This window comes from Neophocaena asiaeorientalis, unplaced genomic scaffold (genome assembly GCF_003031525.2).
Source record: "Neophocaena asiaeorientalis asiaeorientalis breed wild unplaced genomic scaffold, Neophocaena_asiaeorientalis_V1.1 scaffold79, whole genome shotgun sequence".
Lineage (NCBI taxonomy): Eukaryota > Metazoa > Chordata > Mammalia > Artiodactyla > Phocoenidae > Neophocaena > Neophocaena asiaeorientalis.
Window position 1 is genome coordinate 6789965 of NW_020175402.1, and position 21782 is coordinate 6811746.

Consider the following 21782-nt stretch of genomic DNA (forward strand, 5'->3'; position numbering starts at 1 on the left):
TGCCGTCAGGAGATGGGAACACCCAGATTACCACAAGGTCTGAATGTAGACAGTGCTTCATCTAGACCCCAACCACAAGCTCACATGTTCTTTGAACTCTCCAATTTAATATTTCAAAAATATGCACATTTTGCTTTCTATATTATACCCATGATTGTTTTAATATAAAATACAAAGCAATGGATATTTCCGTGTATTAGAGTAAAACTGGAACAGAGGGAGGATGTCCTATGCCTAAGTAATGTCTTTTTGTACTGCTGGGCACACCTTAAAAATTCCTCTGGCGTGTGTGTGTGTGTGTGTGTGTGTGCGTGTGCGTGTGCGTGTGTGTGTGTGTGTGTGTGTGCGTGTGTGCGTGTGCGTGTGTGTGTGGTGGGGTATAGTGCTCACAGGATGAAGTTCAAGATACTTACCTCGGAATTCACATCATCATCTGCTACTTCCTCCTTTTCCTCTACCACTTTCACTGATGCCGCACCCTCACATCTCACACAAGAGCTACATACCACACACACATGTCACACATATATAGGATCCCATTGAACCCCTGACTCACCCTTCAGTGCCCTTGGGGTTGTATCCTTTCTCATGGAAGAAGGTGGGTCCCTCCACTCCTTCCTTCTCTGATCCTGCCTGTGAATACAGACACATGTCCCGCACTCTGAGATGCAATCCATGCCACCCAGCAGAGCAGAGCTGTGGCTCTGCTGTTTTAAAGGAATAAACCTAGGCTGACCCCCATTGATTTATTTCACTCTTTGAATCTTGTCGCCAGGCATGGGCTCTTCATCATTGCCTGCAATGAGCAGACTGAGGAGAGAGTCTTAGAGCTTGACTGCCCAGGTCAGCTGCAAATGGAAACTAAAGGGTTGAGGTTTTGGTGAATTTTTTCCTCCTCCAATTGTGGTTCAGTGAGCCTTCAACAGCACTAGAGGTTCTGTGTGAGCTGAACCATGCAGGTTGCATGCTAAATCTCTTCCTGCTGCTCCAACATGGGGCTGGTCTCCAGGAGGCATTCTGGGTGAACAGAGGAGCAGCGGCTGGTCCCTGACATAGGAGGTTAGAGCAGGAAGTTAAAGCTTGCACATTAATTGGTCAACAACCCAGCTGACATCTGCTCTGTGCCAGGCCTGCCCTGGGCTCTGGGGCTGCTTGGACATTGCCCTAGAGCTCAGTCTGGGGGCTGGTGGGCAAATCACAAATGGAGGACCAGAGAGGGGATATGATTCACCCTGAGCCCTACGGTCAGGCAACTGGCTGGGTTAGGATAGAGCCTAGGATTCCTGACACCTTGGCTTTCCAACGAGGAGCTAGGGCAGTGATAGGGGTCAGGGAATATTTTCTGGGGAAAGATCTTGACTCATAAGTACTGTACATGGAGATGGAATAAAAAAGAAAGGGGATTAGACCACCCCCACCCCACCCCTGGTCGGAGCACCCCTGCCTGCTTCTTTTCCAGCTCTAACCAATTTTGTCCTCCAGAAATGCCCTGCCCCAGTTTGGAACTCTTCACTTGAAGGTAACAATAAACGGGTTAAACAAATGTGGGAATTTGCTGGCTCAGCGAACCAGCGAAGGTCCAGCCAGGCTCCACCTCTCTGACATTCTCTCCTCCAGTGTTGCCTTCACCCCTGGCCCCTCGTGCCCCTCACTCCCTGGAGCCAGAAGAAAAGCGCGGGTCCCTTCTGCGAGTTCCCCCAGAGGAGAGCGAGCGATCCTTTCCCCAGAAACTCCAGCAAACATCTCGCCTCTCGTTGGCCTGAGCTGGGTCATGTGCCCTGCCCTGAACCAATCACGTACCAGCAGGATGGGGTAGGCTGATGGCTTAAGCCAATCAGACCCCACCTCGGGAGCTGAGGGCGAGTCATTCATACCACATGACGGAGAGTGGGAAGAGGCAGCTTCCTCAAGGAGAGTGTGGTGGGCTTGTTGGAAAGAGGTGAGATGGAAGCTGGGGGGGTGGGGGCCAGCAAAGGTTGTGACAGATGCCACCACCTGAGATGGGTAATAACATCCAATCGATGAGAAGTCTTCTTTGCTGCTCCAGCCCCATCTCCAATGTCCTGCCTCATGTCCAAGGCTGCTGAGAGGCATGGAGTCCCCACCATCGTGGCTCATGACTCCATCCATCTCCCTGGCTGTGCCCCGAGCTGGGATTCTCCATCCCCACTCCACCCCCCTTCACCCTTTAGATCGCAGCTCAAACTTCACCTTTGGCAACTACGAAGTGAGTCACCTCTGCTGGGTGCTCCCACCACCGTTTGCTGCACCACTATGATCAAGTTTTCTATTGTCCCCCACCCACTCCCTACACACAGAGCTTGCCAGTTCCTGGAAGGTGTTGAAATAAATCTCTAGGCCCAAGATGGAGCTGCTCCTGCCGAAGGTGTCACATCAGCATAACGAAACCCAGATAACTTTTGTGTCCCCGTAAATGCTCCACTTGACCAGAAATGCAGTATACCTAGTACGCCAATCCTCAGAGGCCAAGCCAGCTTTGGGCTTTATGCTTTTTCCTTGTTCCTTATTTATTTTCTCCTTTTCTCGTCCTTGTTCTATATTCATTTTCTGATTTTCTCTTCCTTGTTCCTTATTCTTTATCTTATAAATGCCTCCTGCCTTCTGCCCAGTTTTGCAGTTCTCTGGACCCTTGGGAACGAAGACTTCCTGCTTCATGAAGTGTTAAAGTTTGTTTGTATCACCTACATTGTCTTCTTAAATCATTTAAAAACAAAGGTATGGACCTGGACAAGTCTTAACTAATCTCTTTGTTCCCAGCCTCTAGGTACTGCCTGGTTAAGAGCAAGAAGTCAATAAATATTTGTTGAATTAATGAAAATAAGTCTGTGCTGAAGACACGACTTCTGTGAAGTTGTTTGCGTTTTAACAAAGGACAAAGCCTCGAGCCTTAGGAATGAAGCTCAAATGGTAGGGTTTCAGGCACCAGTAAACTCAGGACAGAAGCTTCCTCCATTGTTTAGTGCCTGGAGGAGGAAGTGTCTGTCTCAGCAGGTGGAATTTTCCATTCATGGCTTTCCAGTGCAAAAACAATCACATGGGCTCCTGAAAACATGTGTCATGGAAACAAATTTCCCTTTGGATTTCTTGTGGAAAGAAACTTCTCTAGTCCTGTCAAGTTTCCTGTTCTGGTTGACAGAATGTTCCTTCCTGACTCCCTGTGAACTATGAAGGTGACATCCTGATTGACCCACCTCAGCTCTCTGACCCCAAAGCCATGGAGCCCTACCTGTCAGTCCAGCTCTGCTTAGCCGGGAGACCCATCCTGCAGCTCAGGCACTTCCACATCAAGCCCCTTGGCCTGGATGCTTCTCCAGAGCTGACCTGGGGCCCATCTTCACCACTGGGCTCCTCTCTGGTCTTCTGGCTGACTGCCCCCAGCCCCCACCACCATGCTCCAGCTCTATGCACTGACACCCTCTCTGCCCTCCAGTACCTCCACTCCAGCCTGCCCTCTACTCTGCCCTGCAATGATCCTCCACAGCACAAAATTGACTGGTTCCCTCCTGCTATCAATCCTTCCCAGGCTCCATGGTGTCCTTGGATCACGTTCCAAACTCCTTGGCCCTGCACCAGCCACACAGAGGCACAGGTACACACCAGGCAAGGACCTGCCCCTGCTTTTGCACCTGCCCTTTCCTCTGCCTGGATGCCCTTCTCCTCCCTATTGGCCTGGCGAGCTCATACTCACTCCTCAAGACCCAATCCCAACACCCTCTTCTCTGTGAACCTTCCCTGAGGAGCCTATTTCTGTCTCTGCTCACGGACCCTCATTACCGATCCCCTGGTCTGTCTCCCCCACTAACCTGGGAGCACCTCTAAGTTAGAAGCCAAGCCTGATTTTCCATGTCCCCAGCATCTGGCAGCAGAAAAAGTGTCAGTATGTGTTTATGGAATGAATGAATGAATGAATGGACTTACTACGGTTAAGAGAACAGCAACAACTTATCTCTTATTTCTGGAGCATATATTACGCACCAGGCACTGCACTAGGCAACTTGCCTGCATCAATCCTCCATAGTGTCACACCCCCTTCTGAGTCTGGCACGATTATTAGGCCCATTTTACAGAGGAGACACCTTGGGCTCCTCTGTAAAGGAGGAGAGGTCAAGGATCCAGTCCAAGGTTACAGTGTAAGGGAGTGACGGGGCTAGAACTTGAACTCAGGGGTGTCCGGCTCCAACTTCTTCATTTACTGAGGACCTACTATGTGCCTACGATTCCTGGAAACAGAACCAGCCAAGTGTCTGACCTCGTGGAGTTCCTATTGTATAGGGTGAGGAGGGGACAAACAATAAAGAAATATGTATATATAAATAATGTCAGAGCTGATAAGTGCTACACAGAAAAATAAAATAGGGTTGAGGGCTGTATTAGTTTGCAAAATACCACAGACTGGGTGGCTTAAGCAACAGAAATCTGTTTTCTCACAGTTATAGAGGCTAGAAGTCTAAAATCAGGGTGTTGGCAGATCTAGTTTCTTTGAGGCCTCTCTCCTTGGCTTGCAGACAGCCACCTTCTTGCTGTGTCTTCCTCTGTGTACACACATCCCTGGTGTCTCTCTGTGTGTCCTAATCTCTTCTTGGATTGGAGGGCTTCATTTTAACTGAATCACCTCTTTAGAGGTGCTATCTCTAAGTACAGTCACCTTCTATGGTACTGGGGGTTAGGATTTGAACACATGAAGTTTGTGGGGGACAAATTCAGGGGGTCAAGGAGTGATAGGCTGGGGTGGGTGATACTCTAAGGGATGTCTGAGTTGAGACCTGAATGAAACGAAGGGACAAACCTGGTGACACCTGAGGGAAGCAGAAGCAGAAGAAACAGCAAGTGCAAAGGCCCTGAGGCTGGAAAAGGCATAGCCTCTTTGAGGAATGGCAGGAGGTCATGGAGGCTGTTGCTTTGTGACCTGGGGAGAGGGGAGAGAGATAAGGTCAGAGGGGCCAACACACACACACATCCTCTGAACAGCCTCAGAGGTTAGTGGCCCAGTGTGACTGACACTTCTTACCTCTATAAGGTATCGATTTCCATACCTGCTTTGTGCAGATGGGGAAACTGAGGCCCAGGATGAGGAAGGCCCTGCTCAGTGTCACATAGCATGTTGGTGTTAGATGTCCTGCCCTAAAACTGCCTTTAGTGCCCCTCTTTCTGGGGAGGTGGGTGGAGTGCAACTGGTGCTGGCAAAGCACCGCTGGGAGGAAGGGTCTGTGAACTGGGATTAGTATAATTATTGCTACTGTTACCTCTGTGTAGAAATGACAGTGGATCCTGCCAGGAGCCAAGTGGGTGAAGAGAAGTGGGGGGATTTGGGGCACCTGCTCCCTAGGAGGGGAGAGTGATTCTCCCAGGCAGTGTCTCCGTCTTGCCCTGACGCTCTTCCTTTTTGTCAGTTTAAGCAGCTTCTTCCCTGTGCCGGGCTCCACACATGGGGTGACCTCAGTCACTCTGAGCCTCTGACAGGCTGGGGATGACGTGACTGAGACCCAGAGGGGTTGGGCTACCTGATCAAGGCACTGAGCTGGTGACTAGGAGACGGGATTTGAACCCACACCCATGGGGCTCCAGAGAGCGCCAACTCTAACCGTCCACCATCCTCAGCCTCTGTCTCCTGGGTGCTGCCTGCCACTTGCCACCCTTGGGCAAGTCATTTCCTATCCCTGGACCTTGTTTTCCTCATCTGGAAAATGGAAGAGACACTCCTGGCCCTTCTGCCTCCCAGGGACATTGTGATGCCCCTTCCTCAGGGAGGAGATGGATTCATGATGCCACGGGTGACAGCGCTGAGGACTGAGCCACACACAGGAGCTCGTCAGGCCCTCAGGGAAGCCCTGTGGAGTGAGGGGTCTCAACCCTGTTTCCTGAGGAGGGAGATGAGACTCAGAGAGGTTCAGGAGCTCACCCAAGGTCACACAGCTGAGAAGGACAGAGCCAGGACCCCAACGCCCCCCTCTTTCTGAGGATTCCTGCCACGCCCCCTTCCCATTCAATAGGAGCTCAGCCTCCTAAAACCTTGGTCAACAGTGGCTGTTAGACACAGTAAGGCTGAGCTTAAGGGGAACTTAAAAAAATTGAATCATGTCACCTCCCCCCATTTAAAAGCCGTACTCTGAACAGACACCTGTGAAGCCCTCTGTGGCAGGGCCCCACCCAACCCCACCCTCATCTCAAGCACCTCCCCTCCCTCCGTGCTCCCACTGGCTCCGGCAGTTCCTGGAACACGTCCTGCTGCTTCAGGCCTGACCTGCCTGTGCGCTGCTCCCTCTTTGTGGAACGCTCTTCTCCCTTCCCTCTCCTCCCCTAGTCCACGCTCCACAGAGCAGACAAAAGAGCTGTAAAAACACCGGCCTGGTGGCATCACAATCCAGCTTAAAGCTCTCCCACGGCCCCTACTGCCCTGGGATAAGCCACTACTAGAAGATGTAGTCCCTCCTGGCCTGTCCTTGTCCGTTTCCAGCCTCATTCTAACCACACTAGCGGCCTCTGTTCTTGGGAAGCCCCAAGCTCCTTCCTGCCTCAGGGCCTTCACTTGGCAGTTCCTGCCACCAGGAAAGCTCTTCCTCTTCCCTTTTTGTCTGACTCCTGACCCTTCTGGTCTCAGTTCAAATATTCCCTCAGGGAGGCCCTCCCTGGACCCCCTAGATTAAGCCGCCATTTTCTTCTCCGTCATGTTGTTTTATCCTCTCACGTCACAATAAGCATCCCAGTTTCTGACTATATTCATTTGTTTATCTATTTACGTCTCCTTCCTCAGCTAGACGATAGGGTCTCTGAGGACAGGGAACACGTCGTGGTGTTCAGAACAAAATAGACGCTAGGGAAATATATGGAATGAGTGAGGGAACGGGTGAACAAAGTTGGGTCCTCAGTAAACTGAATGAGACAGAAATCCAGGGGTGTGCCCAGGAGGGTCCAACAGGCTCCTTCTCTCCCGGCTGCCCCTGTGCCCTTTGGTGAGTGGGGAGTCAGCAGGGATGCTGTCACCATGGCTACACACTGAGCAGCAGCCTCTCCAGTCAGGTCGATATTTAATTCCACTCAGTTCCACTCATCATTTCTTCCAGGGAACTCATAACATTTTGACATCATCAGGGCCCTGGAGACACGAGTGTCTCAATGCACCACTGACATGTCAGGCGTGGTCCCCTGCTCCCTGCACGCCTTGAAAGGCTCCCATCCAATGCAAGGCCATTTTGTCCTTTGCGTATTGGGAAGGGCGTGCCCCATAGTGGGGGACGTGGGGAGACTCCTAGAAGCCCAGGGTCATTGGGAATCTGGAAGCAGCACTAATGCCAGCCCCACTGTGTCTTAATAGTAGCTCATGGCAGAACTCAACACGTGATTGGCCGAACAAATGAATTCATCTGACTGGAGGTCCCTGCTGATTGGTTCCTCTTGTGATTTGCTTGCTGATGTTTTCTTCCCCAAATCCTGGGTTATTCTAAGGCATCCGCCTCCCTGTTGTTTACTCATTCACCCCCAGATGCAGGAGGCAGCTTGGCCAGGCCCAGAGCCCAGGAGAAGGCCAGGGACGTTACCTCTTCCAGGGCCCCTGAGGACTGTGATGGGAGGTCGAGTCCTCCAGTCCCTCCAGTCATGCCTTTGCTTCCAGTTTTTGTTTTTTTGTTTTTTTTTTTGCGGTATGCGGGCCTTTCACTGCTGTGGCCTCTCCCGTTGTGGAGCACAGGCTCCGGACGCGCAGGCTCAGCGGCCATGGCTCACGGGCCCAGCCGCTCTGCGCCATGTGGGATCTTCCTGGACCGGGGCACGAACCCGTGTCCCCTGCATCGGCAGGCGGACTCTCAACCACTGCGCCACCAGGGAAGCCCTGCTTCCAGTTTTTGATCAGAGAGCCTGGGAGCAGATTCTACCTTTCCAAACTTTCTGCTGTCTTCTGAGCCCTTTGATCTAGCCCACCCCTGCCTCTGCTGACCCCATGGACCTCACAGTTCACCTTCTTGGGCTGGGGAGTCAGGGCTACAGTCCTATCAGGGAGACAGACCCTCATTCTCCCCGGGTCCTGTGAAGTGAAGGGTGCATCAGCTCGTTGCGAGGAGCTCTGAGGGGTTTGTCCAGACCCTTCCCTTCTCTCTTATTAACAGGATCCTCTGATATGGACACTGGGAGGGAGATGGGCCCTCTTCCTCTGGGGTCACAAGCTGTAAGAACCATCTAAGCCTGGAATCGCTGGTGGTCATTTTCCCCTCAGTGGGGAGAAGGCCTGTCTGAGAAGGACGTCGACACAGAGGGAAGCAGAGCGAAGAGAAGGGAGGAAGCAGGTAAAGCTTTTGCCTCCAGCCGACCCTGTAAAACCAGTTCCATGCACTGTATGTTCCAGTTCTGTGGGCCAACAAGTCCTATACCTGTTGCTTTAACTCTTCGTGCTCTGCCCCTTGCAACAAAAGTTTCTGCCTAAAACAAGCTGCGATCAAGGAGCAGAGCCCGACTCTGAAAGGGAAGCAAGGCCCAGAACAGAGAAGGAGAGAAGCCTCAGAGCTGAGATGCCAGGAACGATGGGCCGTGTCACCAGTGAGAGTGGCCAGCTGTCAGCAGGGCTGGACGCAGAGGCTCGGCCGTGCCAGGCTGCGGCGCCGGCCAGGCCTGCCTGTGGGAGCCCTGCTGCACTGGTCCTGAGGAACTGTGCCTTCTGCCCTGGCGTGGTGGACCAGGTAGCTTCTGGGGTCATGAGCTGAGGCCAAGCAATCATTATCTCCACATTACGGATCAGGAAATTGAGGCCTGAAGAGGGGAAGTGACTGTCCTGAGGCCACTCAGCTAGTAGGGAGCAGAGTCCGGCTTTGGACCTGGATCCATGCCCAGAAGTAGGATTGCTGGATCGTACGGTAGCTCTATTTTCAACTTTCTGAGGAAGCTCCAAACTGTTTTCTATAACGGCTGTACTAGTTGACATTTCCAGTAAAAGTACACAAGGGTCCCCTTTTCTCTACATCCTCCAGGCCTCTCAACTTAATGTATCTACCCGGAATCCCCCGCTCCAGCCCCACTCTGCCCCTCACCTGCTCTTCTCTGCCTCTCCCCCCACTTCTCCAGCCTCCGTCTCTAGGTGTGGGCTTTGCCTCCCTGGCCTGGCCAGGAGGTGGAAGTGTGTAAGCTGTTCAGACCCTGGGCCTTGACGTCAAGCTTAGTGCCTAGTTTCACTGCTATCGAGCACAGAGTTTGCAAACAGTTGCCTGGGGGGGCTGATTCAGCTCACAGTTCTATTTCTTTTGGCCCTCGTGGTGTTTTTGTTCTCTTTAATGAAATTTTTTCTTTTAGAACAGATTTAGATTTGCAGAAAAGTTGCAAAGATGGTCCAGAGAGTTCCCATAAGCCCCACACACAGTTTCTCCTATTATTATCTTTAAAAACATGGCAGTTAAAAAAAATGAGACTATTCAACAACAACAGCAACAAAAAGGTAGAAAGAGAAAAGGCAAAAAAATCCAGCCGTCTGCCTTGCCCTGAAAAATTGGAAGATCTGGCCACACTGGGCTCATACTGGTCATAACTATGATGGGACTGGGCTCCCCAGACCCTCCCAGGCTGCCCCTCACACAGTGTGTGTGTTGGCACTCACATCTGGCCCGTTTCACTCACACACATTCTCTGCCTGCCTCTTCTTGGCATTTGAGCCTGGGATCCCTGGTTAAATGTACTGGCAGTTTAAGATTCTTGAACCACAGAACCACAGAGTGTTAGAATCAGAGTCTCAGGTACCTAGGACTATAGAATCTTAGAATTTGTTCACTTATTTAATAAATATTTTCTGAATGTCCCCTTTGTGCCAGGCTCTGTGCTGGGTGCTGAGACAATTCTGCAGGTCGAGAATAGATTCTTAAAGCAGGAGTGGAATCAGGATCTCAAGAGGAAGAGCCTCACTCAAGCCTCCTGTCTGCCCAGGCTTCATCTACTTTCTGCTTAGTGCCAGCAAATAGGGACCCCGCCCAGGCAGGGCAACACACCAGGGGCCTGCGACCATCGGGAACTGCAGAGTGCCCAGGAGCTGCCACCAGGAAGGCGTCCTCACCCTACCTTTTCTTGCTGGAGGAAAAGCGCAGGTGTGCATGTGTGCGCGCACGCGTGCGTGCGTGCGTGTGCGTGTGTTGACCCCCAGCAGGGAAGTCTTAACTCTCTGTAGCCACTTGAAGTTCATGCTCTTTTTCTGGTTGGTTTCAACTTCCCAGTTCTCCCAGCACAGGCAGCCAGGGTGGCACAGGGGAAAGAAAGAACACAGGAGTAATGCAACAACGATAATATGAATAAACAAGGTCACCATGTGCTGAATAATTACTACACGCCAGACCCTGACCCACTTGTTCATGGGATCCTCAAAAGAACCCAGTGAGATTGTTACTCCCCGTCTTAGAGATGGGGAAACTGAGGCTGAAATAGCTTGCTCAAGGCCTCACAACGGTCAAGGGCTAGAGCTGGAATTCAAACTCATGCCAGTTGGACTCAGTCTGTCTTTGCTCCTCTGTGCCACTGTCTGGCCCTCTTACAATTCTGTAAATTGAGGCTTAACTCACAGGGCTTAACTCACTTCTTCTTGTGAGACAGAAACAAGATGATGCGCGGAACATAGTAGGTGCTCAGTAAGCAGTAGCTGTTGGTATTAGGATTGTGGTCGGTCCCAGAGGGGAGGCTGGCTGGGGTTCCCGCTTCTGGCCCTGCCAGTCCGGTGAGTGAGGTCTGTGCGGAAGCTGATATGTGTGTCGGGTGGTGGGGTGGGGAAGCTGCTGTTTATTTATTCCTCACCTGCACTCTGCTGGAGGGATGGAGAGCATGAGAGAGGAAGGTCAGTCCCATGAAGGTGGATGAGCTTCAGACACCTCTGAATGACTTGTGATTTATTCATTGGCTCCCTCGAAGACACCATGCCTGACCCCTCAACCCATTCCTGAATTTTCCGTATCTAGCCGGGCAGTGTTCCTTGACCGGGACAATTCCAAGCAAGGCTCGCCTCCCAGCACCTCTGAGAGGCAGGGATTATTGTGACTGATTCACAGATGGAGAAACCCGGAGGCTGCTGAGCGGACCTGCCCTCCCCTGATCTGGGAGAGGCTGCGTGTGGAGTCCCCGGTGGTGGGTCTCAGAGGAGGGCGCATCCAAAGGGGGTCGCCTGGAGAGGTGGACAGCCCTGGGCTCAACTGGGTTTCCCTGGCTCTAGTCTCAGCTCGGAGTCTCTGAGTGACCTGCTAGGACTCTGTTTCCCCACCTGACAATGATGGAATGGGACCAGATGATCTCTATGGTAGTGCTCTAGATTGAATAACAAATAGACAAGAATGAACCTCAGGCTGGAAAAGGGGATTAAACCCTGGACTCAGAGTCCAGACGGGAGGAAAATAAGAACAGGGACCTGCTCCCTAAGGAGAGAACCTGCAGAAGAGAAGGTGGGGAAAAAGTTAACAAGGATGACGGCAATCGCGGAACACGGGGCAGCACAGCGGGCATCCTTTATGTCCGAGTCCCCCAGCAAGCCCGAGATGCAGGGGCAATGACCCCACTGTACAATGAGGAGGGTGAGACCTGAGGGGGAAGCAGCTCTGGGGGGGGTGGGACGGGGATGCAGGGCCAGGAATTCGAACCTGGGTCTCCGTCCGACATGCAGGGCAGGGGCTCAGAGGATGGGCAGGGCCTGTCCTGGGGCCTGGAGAACTTGGACGGTGTGTTGATCCGTTTCTTTCCACACAGAACCACCCTGAGGTGTGCTGTTTGGCTCGGGAGGTGGTGAGGGCCCTGTCTGTGAAGGGGGCAGGACCAAGACAGCTGCGGCCGCAGTGCCCCTGCCTGTCAGGACTTGGAACCCCAGGGGCTCTGGGAAGATGACAATTCACACACCATTCTCAGGCTTCTCAGCATCTCCGGTCCTCACGACAACGTCTGCGGGGTACATGGTGGTGCCCCACTTTACATGGAAGCAAGCTGAGGCTCTCAGGGGTGAAGAGACGTCCCCAGGCTCGTGCAGCCTGGAAATAGGGGGTCCACCCGCAGGGCCGCTGGCCCCAAGTCCCCAGTCAGCACCTCTGGGGTCTCATGTTGGGACAGCAGCAAGACTGATGTGCGTGTCTGCAGCCGGCCCCACTATTATTACTTAAATCAAATCCAATAAGTATTACCCCTTTGGCTGGATATTGAGAAATTGTCTCAGCCACCAAGGTGGAAGGTGAAAGAGGAATTGCTGGAGAAGAGGAAAAAAGATCAGCCTGACAGCGGCTGGGTGGACCGGGATGCAGAGAAAGACCCAAGGCTGAAGGCTGGCTAGGGGTCCGGGGCAGTGGGCTCCCAGACCAGCGATCCTATCACTGACCCCTGGGTGACCCGGGCAGGCCCGTTAACCTCTCCAGGCCTGGCTCCTTCCTGGGTGAAATGGCTCTGGCCATGCACAGCCTTTGGGTGGCTCTATTTCTGGAATTTTCAGGGACACTGACTGCTGGATCCTTTTACCTCCTCTCTCCTCCCAGCCTTTGCTCCGCCGGTGGCTCTGCCGGGAACCTCTTCCCCTCCTGTGGCCTGTGTACCCCTGCTCGTCCTCCTGACCCCAGCTGAGACACCACTTCCCCTGGGAGGGCCCCTGATGCACCCACGTTGGACTGTCTGCCCTGCTCTGCCCACTGCCCATGCCCCCTTCCCAGGGCTTTGAATCTGTCCTGCTCAGAGGAGTGTCCCCAGTGCCTAGGACAGGGCCTGGCATATAGCAGGTGCTTAATAAATGAATGACATTTACTTATGTATTGAGTACCAGTTACATGCCAGACCTTAACTGGGTGCTGGGGATCCTGTGGAGGAGGGAGAACAGGACCCCTGGTTCCAGAGAACTTCCCCTCTGGAGGCTCGGGGGGAGGATGGGAAAAAAATGGAGACATTAATGTGACAAGTGACAGAGGGACCAGGTGGGGGACATATGTCTTGGGTCAGGCCCAGCCTCTCTGAGGAGGTGAAGGTGAGCTGGAATCGGATGGACAAAGCTGGGGGTCAGGGGATGCACAAATGGAGACTAGGGTGACCAACTGTCCTGGTTTGCTGGGTCCTGAGGGCTTCCTGAGATGCAGGGCTTTCAGTGCTGAAATTGGGACAGTCCCAGGTAAAACGGGATGAGCTGGTCACCCGAATGGAGACACTGGCCCTGCCTTTGGTGAGCTTGGGTGGGGTGAAGCTGACAGACCCAGAAGCAGCCACTGTGAACACGGTGGAAAGGGCTCACATGGAGGCACTGTGAGCAAGTGCTTTAACCACAGGAACTCACTGAATCCTCACAACAGCCCTGCGAGGAAGGCACCACCATCCTCCCCATCTTACAGATGCAGAAACTGAGGCCCAGCACAGTTAAGAAGCTTTCCCAGTCACACACCGGGGAGGGGTAGAGCCCAGATTCACACCCAGCCAGGCTGACTCCTGGCACCGAGCCTGTCACCACCCTGCCCTGCTGCTTCTATGACAGTGACAGCTACGACAGCTGATATGTGCCGAGATCTACACACAGGCATGGGGCCAAGCACTTACAGAACTCATCTCATCCAGTCCTCTCCTCCACCCTCCAAGGTGGCCATTTTTCACCCCATCTTTTCCTTCGCATCTTTTGCCCCAAGAACAGATGGGAGGCTGAGATCCAGAGCGATCAAGGGACATGTTCCAGGTCACCCAGGGCGCAAGAGGTAGAGACAGGACTCGAGCTCAGGCCCGGCTGAATCCAGAGCCTGTGCTGTCAGTGACATGAGCACCTGACCCCAGTGACAAGTCCTGACTCCAGCATCCAGGTGATTGGGAGGCCGGAGAACGCTGAGTGTGTTATGTGCTTCCTTTCACGGGGAATCTGCATTTCAGAAGGGCTTCTCTGGCAGCAGCAATGCTTCCCCCATGGCTCCCCACGCTCATGGTAGAGACCCAGGCGTCTGGCAGGTGGATGGCTACCAGCCAGCCAGAAACCCTCCCCCTCCCAGAGATGCTGAGTGTGGCCCCAGAGCTGAAGGTGACACTCTCCCCAATTGGCAGACAGAGACGGAGGGCCCTGGGCTGGGTTCCCAGAGAGAGAGAGACGGCTATGCCCGGCAGATGCTCTAAAGGCACAAGGCCTGACTCCTAGGAGAGAGCCCAGGCCACAGACAAACACAGGGACACTGGTGATGTGTCTGGGGGACAGTAGATGATGGGGAGCCTAGGGGTGTGGTCAGGTGGAAGCAGTGTTTCAGCCTTGGCCCGTGCCCGATGGCTGGTGGGTGGCTTAGGAGTGAGTGCTAAACCAACAGCTGCACAGCCCGAAAACTGTGAGAATAACAGGGTTGACGTGGCAATGTTGGGAGGCGGTGGAGCATGTGTGGCTTTTAAGGCCATGGACGTTGGGATGGCAAGCCATTGGTGGACTGTAGCAGGGGAGTGACTTGTTCTGCCGGTGCTTTAGGGAGATGTGGCTTTAATCTGGACAATAGGCAGGAGGGGTGGGTACTTCAAATAGCCCCTCTCGTCACTGACCCCAGCCGTGACTCGGCTCAGAGCCGTCCATGGGGCGCAGCCTGAGGAGGCTGGGCGACAGGCTCAGCGCGGGCAGATGGAGTCTGCAGGGCCTGCTGAACCTGGATGCGCAGAGCTGGGCCTATGGGAGAGGTCAGGGCCCCAAGGGAGGGCTGGCAGATGGCTAGTGATAGGGCAGGGAAATAACCCCAGTCAGAAGGGCTGAAAAAAACAGGCCTAAGCATTCACATCCAAACTGAGTTCACACAGTTGACTCCAGGGGGCTGGAAGATTTGTGCAAAGCTGTGACCTTGGAGGGACTTTCTGGCCAAGGACCACCCTGCCCTTCCTGCTCTATCTCCCCTTACTGATCCTAACAAACCCCACTTTTCTCTATGGTCCAAAGATGCTCTGGGCTTCCCCACTTCCTGGTTGTTCCTCATGCTGCTTCTTTCACCTGGAACATCCCTCCCTCGCCTACAGCAGTGTCCTATCCCCTCTGTCTGTCAGAATGCTTAGCCTCCTTCAAACTCCAGCTCACATGTGACCTCCCCCTGCCCCGCCCCGACTCATGCCCAGGTCGCCCATAGCTGCACATTTCCTCCCTCTCCTCTGCTCAGGGGGGTGAGTGGAAAGAGCATGCAGGAGGAGCCAGGCAGGTGGGGTTTGCACCCAGCTCCTCACTGCCCAGCTGTGTGACCTTGGGTGAGTCTCTTCCCCTCTCTGAGTCTATTTCCTCCTCTGTGGGATGGGGGAGGTGACGCCCACTGACCAGACTGTTGCCTGACTCTCAGTGAGGCACCCAATAAATGCTAACTTGATCACTTTCCTTAAGATAGTCTTCTTGAATTATGGTTTTCTCTGGATAAATGTCCAGGAGTGGGATTGCTGGGTCATATGGTAATTCTATTTTTAGTTCCATACTGTTCTCCATAGTGGCTGTATCAATTTACATTCCCACCAACAGTACAAGAGGGTTCCCTTTTCTCCACACCCTCTCCAGCATTTGTTGTTTGTAGATTTTTTGATGATGGCCAGTCTGACCGGTGTGAGGTGATACTTCATTGTAGTTTTGATTTGTATTTCTCTAATAATTAGTGATGTTGAGCATTTTTTCATGTTTTTGTTGCCCATCTGTATGTCTTCTTTGGAGAAATGTCTATTTAGGTCTTCCACCCATTTTTGGATTGGGTTGTTTGTTTTTTTGATGTTGAGCTGCATGAGCTGTTTGTATATTCTGGAGATTAATCCTTTGTCAGTTGCTTCATTTGCAAATATTTTCTCCCATTCTAAGGGTTGTCTTTTTGTCTTGTTTATGGTTTCCTTTGCTGTGCAAGGAAAGTTTAAGTTTAATTAGTTCCCATTTGTTTATTTTTGTTTTTATTTTCATTACTCTAGGAGGTGGGTCAAAAAAGATCTTCCTGTAATTTATGTCAAAGAGTGTTCTGCCTATGTTTTCCTCTAAGAGTTTTATAGTGTCTGGCCTTACATTTAGGTCTTTAATCCATTTTGAGCTTATTTTTGTGCATGGTGTTAGGGAGCGTTCTAATTTCATTCTTTTACATGTAGCTGTCCAGTTTTCCCAGCACCACTTATTGAAGAGGCTGTCTTTGCTCCATTGTATATTCTGGCTTCCTTTGTCATAGACTAGGTGACCATAGGTGGGTGGGTTTACCTCTGGGCTTTCTATCCTGTTCCGTTGATCTATATTTCTGTTTTTGTGCCAGTGCGATACTGTCTTGATTACTGTAGCTTTGTAGTATAGTCTGAAGTCAGGGAGCCTGATTCCTCCAGCTCCCTTTTTTTTTTCCCTCAAGATTTCTTTTGCTATTCGAGGTCTTTTGTGTTTCCATACAAATTGTAAATTTTTTTGTTCTAGTTCTGTGAAAAAATCCATTGGTAATTTGATAGGGATTGCATTGAATCTGTAGATTGCTTTGGGTAGTATAGTCATTTTCACAATATTAATGCTTCCAATCCAAGAACATGGTATATCTCTCCATGCACCCCAATGTTCATTGCAGCACTATTTACAATAGCCAGGACATGGAAACAACCTAAATGTCCAGCAACAGAGGAATGGATAAAGAAGATGTGGTGTGTATATAAAATGGAATATTACTCAGCCACAAAAAGGAATGAAATTGGGTCATTTGTAGAGACGTAGATGGACCTAGAGACTGTCATACAGAGTGAAGTAAGTCAGAAAGAGAAAAACAAATATTGTATATTAATCCATATATGTGGAATCTGAAAAAATTGGTACAGATGATCTTACTTACAAAGCAGAAATAGAGACAGACGTAGAGAACAAATGTATGGATACCAAGGGGGTAAGGGCAGAGTGGGATGAATTGGGAGATTGGGACTGACATATATACACTACTGATACTATGTATAAAATAGATAACTGCTGAGAACCTACTGTATAAAACAGGGAACTCTACTCAGTGCTCTGTGTGGACCTATACGGGAAGGAAATCCAAAAAAGAGGGGATATAGGTATACGTATAGCTGATTCACTTTGCTGTACAGTAGAAACTCACACAACGTTGTAAAGCAACTATACTCCAATAAAAATTTTAAAAAAATGTGACAACCTTAAAAAAAATAAAATAGTCTTTTGTTCATTACTTTTGTTCTGCAATTTCTCTGACGATAAAATGAACTCCTACAAGTAAAGACTCTTCTTCGGTTCAGCACTTATTTATGAAGTGTCTCCCCTGCACAGGCCAGGTCCTGGGCCCCGGGGATGACACCCAGAGCCCCACCTCTGCCCTTGAGAAACATCTGCATCCTTCATGATGCCGTGACCTGATCGTAACTGGAGTTCCATGGGGCCCAGTCTCAATTCAGTGTTGTACCCAAAGAAACAGTCTGGTGACCAACAGTCATTTAAAAAGGAATTCCTATTTTACTCCCATTTCCTGAAGAAGACTCCGGGGAGGTGGTTTGTGCTCCCACAATTTCTCAAGGCCCCATTCCTCACTTTCGGGAAATTGCAGAGCCTCTCACAAGCTGAAGCTTGCAGATCTCTCCAGCCCGCAGCTTGCAGAGCTGTTCTGTCTCCTTTCCTCCCCTTCCCCGCTTGCATCATGTAGAACCATCACCTCAGTCTTGGTTTCACCTTTGGTTTTCTCCCTATTGTCAATTCTCCTGGCTCTGCTTTGTAAGCGGGCTCACATACACATCAGAAATGATCTTGCAAAGATAACATTCTCGTTTAGAGGGCAGGGAAGGGGGGAAGCTGGGTGGGTAAAGATAAAATTCTCGTGTGTGTGTGTGTGTGTGTGTGTGTGTGTGTGTGTGTGTGTGTGTGCGTGTGTGTGTGTTGGGGAGAATAGGCACCACAGCTCAGCCTGCAGAGCAAAGGGCCAGAGCCATTGCCTCTGAGTAGAGCCAGATGCCTCCCTTCTCTCAAAAGCCCCTCTTTTATTCATTCAACACACGCTTACTGTCCATCCCTGGTCCTGCCCTGGGGTGGACACTGGGGCCCTAGAGGGAATCCCACCTTCACAGTCTCCGGTCTGGATGGGGAGGCAGGCGGAGACACAGACCATCTACACAGACCACCTAGAATGATAAGGACTCCAGAGGCATGAACTTGGGACGGGAACCCAGAGGAGGACCTCAGGTTGAGTCTGGGGATGGGAGAGGTTGATGGGTGGGGCTGGGGGAGGTTCCAGGCTGCAGTCACAGGCTCAGCTCAGATCTCATTCCCTCAATCATGTATTCTGTATTTCTTGTGCATGAACTATGATGCTGGAGAGACAGGTGACCAGGACCCGGTGGCTGCTCTCGTGGAGTCTGCAGCCAGTGGAGGAGAGTTGCACTGGATGGATCACTGCCCACATCTTTAATTCATCACATGTGGGGCAACTAGACAGCAGAGGGCTTTTTTTTTTTTTTGCCGTACGCGGGCCTCTCACTGCTGTGGCCTCTCCCGTTGCAGAGCACAGGCTCCGGACGCGCAGGCTCAGCGGCCACGGCTCATGGGGGGCCCAGCCACTCCGCGGCATGTGGGATCTTCCCGGATCAGGGCACAAACCCGTGTCCCCTGCATCGGCAGGCGGACTCTCAACCACTGAGCCACCAGGGAAGCCCTGAGCAGAGGGCTTTGATGCTCTGAAAGACACGTGATAATATGGACTTGACCTGCTCAGGGAAGGGGAGGAAGAGCCACCGGGACCAGGAGGGTGATCTAGGCAGAGAGAAGGGCACCTGTAAAGGCCCTGTGGTGGGCAGGAGCTGGTGTATTCTGGGAGACTGAGCAGAGGCCCTAAATGCTGGAGGGCAGAGGGAACAGAGTGGGGAAGCCAGACGTAGAAGGAGGCTGGGGAAACAGGAGAGACCTGGCTGAGGGCGTCTGGGGGAGCCTTCCCGCCCGGGTCCCACAGCTGTCGTCCCTTCACCAGCCACGTGTCTCAGGGCATGCTCTCTCTGTGCCACGACTGCACTGGGCACTAAAGGTCCTGGGGGTGAAACAGGAGTGACTGGGGCCTCTCTCAGCTGCTACCAGCTTCTGCCCACTCCAGCCCCTGACCCTGCTCTGGGCACTTGCTATTGACACTCAGCTGAGCCCTGAAGGGGCCCTGGTCGGCCTGTCAGAGGATGGGGGTGCTTATGCTGAGCATGCCACTGGGGACAAGCTAGGAACCTGGGGACAGGTGACCTCACCTGCAGATGGGAAGGTGATCGTACCCCCTTGCGGGCTGGTTGTGAGGAATAATTAGACAGAGTGCGAAGAGGATGGGGCCATAAGCCCAGCTACGGGGCCTCTGCCACCTTGTTCAGCCTCTCCTCCTGTTGCAGGGCCCTGCTATTCTCTGGAACAGCACTGAAGGCGCCCTGAAGCAGAGTGTGACCCCTCACGCAGCGCGATAAAACCATCCCCATGGATGGCTGAGCCGCGCAGGGCCCACAGCGGGAGCATGCGACCCGGTGAGGACTCCGCCTGCTCTTCAGTCAGATCAGACTCCTACACTTAAGGGCGAGGTGGCCGGCATTACCTGCTGGAGGTGGGCTAGTTCCCCGCTGACCCCAGGGCCTAGCATATTGTTTGTGCGCTGTAGGTGCTCCAGGTTGCCCCTGATATTTGAGGGACGGAGACCACACCTCACGGAGGCCCTCGTTCCTAAATATTTAAAATGATAAATCAGATCAGTGAAGTGGAAATAGTATATATTCTATTTGCTACCTTGACAAAGACAACTTTATAACAACCTGGGAGACCAGGTTTGATTTGAAGTTCTTGGGGTTCCAGCCCAGATGTGGAGGTGCAGGGAGAACCTGCCTTGGCGCCCCCGGGCCCATGCCCTTCTCTTCCTCTCCCCAGGTCCGCCCCACAGCACAAGGGTGTGGATTCCCCAGTACACGTGTTCAAATCCCTTTCACGACCCCCACGAACAGCAGCCCCTTGGTGCCCTTCAGGCCTGGGTTGCTCACCCCCCAGCCCAGTGTGTCCACCCTCAGCAGCACAGGCCCAGGGAAGAGGCCCACCTGGGTCAGGAAGTGGGCTTCAGGCCACTTGGATGGGGATTTCTGGGGTCCTAGGTATCCAAACTGTTGTCTAAATCAGGGGCTAGTCTCCAATGAGCACATCCTTTTGGCTACACATGTGCGTCATCCTGTGAGGAGAGGCACGGCTAGAGGAGGGACAGAGCAGGGTCCTTTAATGTCTGGGGTTCAGGGTAGAGGCCTGTTTTGCCCCCGGTCTGAGGATGGTATGAAGTCAAGCCCTGCTCCACCTGCCAGACTGTCTGCCTGGTTCTACAGTGGGAAGGAACCAAGAGGCTGGACCAAGTCATTAGGGAGAGGGAAACTCACAGATTCCATGCCAAGGCCACGGACAGAGGTTCAGAGACAGGACCATTTGGGCCTGGAGCCCCAAGGATGGAGTCAACCAGAGAAAGGACCTGGGCTCTATGGAGCTGTACAGGTTTGAGGGTGCAGCTGGGGCCTTAAGGTGGTGACAGACCTCGCCAGACCTCTACCATTTCCTTGCAGGTCATGAACAGAAACAGAAGTCCTGAGCACCAGTTAGGGGCAGGTAATTACAGACAGCTCCACAGCAAAGCTATTCAGCCTGCACCGTAATGGCCCATTGACCTTGCCTGGGTTTACACACTCTCACTCAGCTGTATTTTACACCATAAATGAATGCTTTTTTAAAGAGCTATATCTTTCCAACAGTATATGAATTTCCTAGATTCATCTCCCTTAACAGATCATTCATAAGAATGAATGTCTTGGGGCTTCCCTGGTGGCGCAGTGGTTGAGAGTCCGCCTGCTGATGCAGAGGAGACGGGTTTGTGCCCCGGTCCGCGAAGATCCCACATGCCGCGGAACGGCTGGGCCCGTGAGCCATGGCCGCTGAGCCTGCGCATCCGGAGCCTGTGCTCTGCAACGGGAGAGGCCACAACAGCGAGAGGCCCGCTTACCGCAAAAAAAAAAAAAAAAAAAAAAAAGAATGAACGTCTTAGCTCCTCTGCTATAATAAAAAGGGGCTTAAACAACAGTAATTTATTTCTCACAGTTCTGGAAGCTGGAGGTCTGAGATGGGGGTGCCAGCATGGTTGGGTTCTGGTGAGGGCACTTGTAGAAACCTGCCTTCTTGCTGTGTCCTCACAGGATGTGGGGAAAGAGAGAGTGTGACCAAGCAATCTGAGGTCTCTTCTTAAAGGGACACTAATCCCATCCTGGGCACCCCGCCTTCATGACCTCATCTGACTCTAATCACCTCCCAAAGGCCCCATCTCCTAATACCAGCACACTGGGGTCAGGGCATCAACACATGAATTTTGGGCAGGAGTTAATTAAGTCCATAGTAATGAACAAGGGTTACCTGCATATAAAAGAAAAGAAAAAGGAGAAAAGGTAACATGTAGTGGAGAGGAAACTGCTTTTAACATACTGTGGCTTAAAAGGAGGAGCCATGTGTCCCTGAATAGTTTTTACCGAGTCCCTCACACGTGGGGAAAGCTTGTTTGTTCATAAAGGCAAAATGCAAGGATGCTGGTATGTTTTTGCTCTTGTCATCGGTCGGGTAGAAGATATTGTTGTTTTCCGTGAAATTTTCACATGAACCGGGAATCCTTCTCCACATAGAGCCAGACCCACTTTGTCAAAGCTGGATGGGGACAGAGGGAGGAGGTGTCAGGGGCAGGAGAGGGACAGCCACAAACCTCCCACATGGGATTCTGGAAGGGACACCGGGAGTGAATGATAACTTTGGGAACAACCCTCCTGTGGGTCCAGGGCTTCATAAGAGGCCCCTGCAGAGCCCGCAGTTCGGGGTGACGCCGGCTGCCTTTGAT